This window comes from Eubalaena glacialis, chromosome X, assembly GCF_028564815.1.
Source record: "Eubalaena glacialis isolate mEubGla1 chromosome X, mEubGla1.1.hap2.+ XY, whole genome shotgun sequence".
NCBI classification, from domain to species: Eukaryota; Metazoa; Chordata; class Mammalia; order Artiodactyla; family Balaenidae; genus Eubalaena; species Eubalaena glacialis.
In genome coordinates this window covers 48,733,259-48,738,660 of record NC_083736.1, presented here as the reverse complement: position 1 = coordinate 48,738,660, position 5,402 = coordinate 48,733,259, and the positions used below count along the sequence as shown (strand labels likewise).

Here is a 5,402-nt window from a genome sequence, read left to right as displayed (position 1 = left end):
CCACAACAAGAGAAGCCACTGCAATAAGAAGCCCACTCACCGCAATGAAGAGTAGCCTCCACTCGCCGCAACTAGAGAAAGCCCACACACAGCAACGAAGATCCAACACAGCCAAAAATAAATAAAATAAATAAATTTTTTTAAAAATAGCTAAAACTTCACAAATTTAATCAAATACATGAATCCATACATCCAAGAACCTCAAGGAACTCCAATGAGTTAAACTCAGAGAGATCCACACCAAGACACATTATAATCACATCACTAAAAGATAAAGACAAGAAGAAAATCTTGAAAGCAATAGGAGATAAATGACTCATCATATATAAGGGATTCTCAATAAAAATTAACAGCCGATTTCTTATCAGATACAATGGTGATTACATATTTAAAGTGCTGAGGGCCTGCGCTGGAGCCCACACCGAGCTCTGTGCCCCCTAGCCTGCCAGGGCGGCCCTGCGCCCAGTTGTCACTGAGGCAGTGTGCCCCACATTCTCCGCTGCCCCGGCCGGCCGGCTCAGGTGTTGCCTGGCTCCCCTTTGCTCACCCACTCCCTCCTGCACACCTGAGGCACCGCTGCCCCATGGCCAAGAATGATGAAAGTCTCAGCCCTCTAAGCTCCCAGGACAGCGCCGCCACTGCCGAAGGTACCGGCCCCCCTGCCACTGCTGCCTCCACAGAACCCAAGATCACGAAAGTCACCCTGAAGACCCCGAAGAAGAAGGAGTACTTTTCAGTGTCCAGGAATAGCTCCGCCCAGCAGTTCAAGGAAGAAATCCCTAAATGTTTCAAATCACATACCAACCAACTTGTGTTGATATTTGCTGGAAAAGTTTTAAAAGATCAAGATACTTTGAGTCAGCATGGAATTCACGAAGGACTTATTGTTCACCTCGTCATCAAAACACAAAACAGACCTCAGGATCATTCAGCTCAGCAAAAAAACACCAGTGGAAGCAGTGCTACCACATCATCGGCTCCTAATAGTAACTCCACATCTGGTTATGCTGCTAGCAACCTTTATGGTTTAGGTGGCCTTAGAGGACTTGCAGGTCTGAGTAGCTTGGGTTTGAATACTACCAACTTCTTTGAACTACAAAGCCAGGTGCAGCAGCAACTTGTGTCCAATCCTGAAATAATGGTCCAGATCATGGAGAATCCCTTTGTCCAGAGCATGCTTTCAAATCCTGACCTGATGAGGCAGTTAATTATGGCCAATCCACAAATGCAGCAGTTGATACAGAGAGATCCAGAAATTAGTTATATGCTGAATAATCCAGATATTAGGAGACAAACATTGGAACTTGCCAAGAATCCAGCAATGATGCAGGAAATAATGAGAAACCAGGACTGAGCCTTGACCAACCTAGAAAGCATCCCAGAGGATACTACAATGCTTTATGGCATATGTACCCAGATATTCAGGAACCAATGCTGAGTGCTGCACAAGAACAGTTTGGTGGTAATCCATTTGCTTCCTTAGTGAGCAATATATCCTCAGGTGAAGGTAGTTAACCTTCCCGTACAGAAAATAGAGATCCATTACCCAAAATGTAGGCTCCACAGGCTTCTCAGAATTCATCAGCTTCTGAGGGAGGCACTCAGAAGTGCCTGGGAGGCACTAGTGGTAGTGCTGTCAGTGGCACTGCTGGGCAGAGTTCTGTGCCAAATTTGGGGCTTGGAGTAAGAGCTAGTTTGTTCAACACACCAGGAATGCAGAGCTTGTTGCAACAAAAAACTGAAAACCCACAACTTATGCAAAATATGTTGTCTGCCCCCTACATGAGAAACATGATGCAGTCACTAAGCCAGAACCCTGACCTTGCTGCACAGATGCAGATTGCTGATAAGTTATTGGCAATGTCAAACCCTAGAGCAATGCAGGCCTTGTTACAGATTCAGCAGGGTTTATGTCTGTAACAATAGGAAAGATCAATGAAATTAAAAGCTGGTTCTTTGAAAAGATAAACAAAATTGATAAACCTTTAGCCAGAATCATCAAGAAAAAAAAGAGAGAGGGCTCAGATCAAAATTAGAAATGAAAAAGGAGAAATTACAACAGACACCACAGAAATACAAAGAATCATAAGAGACTGCTATAAGCAACTATATGCCAATAAAATGGACAACCTAGAAGAAATGGACAAATTCTTAGAAAGGTACAATCTCCCAAGACTGAACCAGGAAGAAGTAGAAAATATGAACAGACCAATCACAAGTACTAAAATTGAAACTGATTTTAAAACTCCCAACAAACAAAAGTCCAGTACCAGATGGCTTCACAGGCAAATTCTATCAAACATTTTGAGAAGAGTTAACACCTATCTTCTGGAACTATTCCAAAAAAACTGCAGAGGAAGGAACACTCCCAAGCTCATTCTATGAGGTCACCATCACCCTGATACCAAAACCAGACAAAGATACCACAGAAAAAGAAAATTACAGGCCAATATCAATGACGAACATAGACGTAAAAATCCTCATCAAAATACTAGCAAACCGAATTGAACAATACATTAAAAGGATCAGACAACATGATCAAGTGGGATTTATCCCAGGGATGCAAGGATTTTTCAATATATGCAAATCAATCAGTGTGATACACCATATTAAAAAACCGAATACTAAAAACCATATATGATCATCTCAATAAATACAGAAAAAGATTTTGACAATATTCAACACCCATTTATGATAAAAACTCTCCAGAAAGTGGGCATAGAGAGAACACACCTCAACATAATAAAGGCCATATATGACAAACTCACAGCAAACATCATTCTCAATAGTGAAAAACTGAAACCATTTCCACTAAGATCAGGAACAAGACAAGGATGTCCACTCTCACCACTTTTATTCAACATAGTTTTGGAAGTTCTAGCGATGGCAATCAGAGAAGAAAAAGAAATAAAAGGAATTCAAATTGGAAAAGAAAAATTAAAACTGTCACTGCTTGCAGATGACATGATACTATACATAGAAAATCCTAAAGATGCTATCAGAAAACTACAAGAGCTCATCAATGAATTTGGTAAAGTTGCAGGATACAAAAATTAATACACAGAAATCTCTTGCATTTCTATACAATAACAGCAAAAGATCAGAAACAGAACTTAAAGAAACAATCCCATTTACCATCGCATCAAAAAGAATAAAATACCTAGGAATAAACCTACCTAAGGAGACAAAAGACCTGTACTCTGAAAACTATAAGAAGCTGATAAAAGAAATCGAAGATGACACAAACAGATGGAAAGATTGTGTTCTTGGATTGGAAGAATCAATATTGTCAAAATGACTATATTACCCAAAGCAATCTACAGATTCAATGCAATTCCTATCAAACTACCAATGGCATTTTTCACAGAACTAGATCAAAAAATCTTAAAATTTGTATGGAGACACAAAAGACCCCATATAGCCAAAGCAATCTTGATCTGGAGGAATCCTGCTCCCTGACCTCAGACTATACTACAAAGCTACAGTCATCAAAAGAGTATGGTACTGGCACAAAAACAGAAATATAGATCAATGGAACAGGATAGAAAGCCCAAAGATAAACCCACACACCTATGGTCACCGAATCTGGGACAAAGGAGGCAAAAATATACAATGGAGAAAAGACAGCCTCTTCAATAAGTGGTGCTGGGAAAACTGGACAGCTACATGTAAAAGAATGAAATTAGAACACTTCCTAACACCATACACAAAAATAAACTCAAAATGAATTAAGGACTTAAGTCTAAGACCAGATACTATAAAACTCCTAGAGGAAAAACATAGGCTGGACACTCTTTGACATAAATTGCAGCAATATTTTTTTGGAATCATCTCCTAGAGTAATGGAAACAAAAACAAAAATAAACAAATGAGACCTAATTAAACTTAAAAGCTTTTGCACAGCAAAGGAAACCATAAACAAAGCAAAAAGACAACATATGGAATGGGAGAAAATATTTGAAAACAATGCAACCAGCAAGGGATTAATCTTTAAAATATACAAACAGTTCATACAGCTTAATATCAAAAAAACAAACAATCCAATCAAAAAATGGGCAGAAAACCTAAATAGACATTTCTCAAAAAAAGACACACAGATGGCCAAGAAGCACATGAAAAGGTGCTCAACGTTGCTAATTATTAGAGAAAAGCAAATCAAAACCACAATGAGGTATCACCTCACACCAGTCAGAATGGCCATCATCAAAAAGTCTACAAACAATAAATGCTGGAGAGGGTGTGGGGAAAAGGGAACCCTCCTACACTGTTGGTGGGAATGTAAATTGGTGCAGCCACTATGGAGGACAGTATGGAGGTTCCTTATAAAACTAAAAATAGAGCTACCATATGATCCAGCAATCCCACCCCGGGGCATAGCCCCAGAGAAAACCATAATTTGAAAAGATACACGCACCCCAATATTCATTGCAGCACTATTCACAATAGTCAAACATGGAAGCAACCTAAATGTCCCTTGACAGACGAATGGATAATGAAGATGTGATACATATATACAATGGAATATTAATTAGCCGTAAAAAAGTATGAAATAATGCCATTTGCAGCAACATGGATGGACCTAGAGATTATCATACTAAGTGAAGTAAGTCAGACAGAGAAAGACAAATATTATGATATCATTTGTATGTGGAATCTTAAAAAATTATACAAATTAACTTATTTACAAAACAGAAACAGACTCACAGACTTAGGAAACAAACTTATGGTTACCAAAGGGGAAAGGTGGGGAGAAGGGGTCAATTAGGAATTTGGGATTAACAGATACACACTACTGTATATAAAAGAGATAACCAACAAGGACCTACTGTATAGCACAGGGATCTCTGCTCAGTGTTCTGTAATAACATAAATGGGAAAAGAATCTGAAAAAGAATAGATATATGTATATGCATAACTGAATCACTTTGGTGTACACCTGAAACTAACACCACATTGTAAGTCGACTATACTCCGATATAAAATGAAAATTGAAAGAAAATACAATGAGATACCACCTCACATCTGTCAGATGGCTATCATCAAAAAGAACACAAATAACAAATGTTGGCGAGGATGTGGAGAAAAGGGAACCCTCATACACTGTTGGTGGGGATGTAAATTGGTGCAGCCACTGTGGAAAACAGTATAGAGGTTTCTCAAAAAACTAAAACTAGAACTACCAAATGACCCAGCAATTCTACTCGTGGGTATTTATCAAAAAAATACGAAAGCATTAATTCGAAATCATACATGCACCCCAAGGTTCATAGCAGTATTATTTACAATTGCCAACATATGAAAGCAATCTAAGTGTCCAGCAGCAGATGAATGGATAAAGGTGTGGTATATATATGCAATGGAATACTGCTCAGCCATAAAAAAAGAATGAAATTTTGCCATTT

The 5,402-nt window shown here is 38.7% G+C and overlaps 1 pseudogene; it reads left to right on the top strand.

Annotated features, from left to right (window-relative positions):
- Positions 1-583: 583 nt before the first annotated feature.
- On the top strand, positions 584-1,920 carry LOC133081783 (ubiquilin-1-like; annotated as a pseudogene).
- The last annotated feature ends 3,482 nt before the right edge of the window (positions 1,921-5,402 follow it).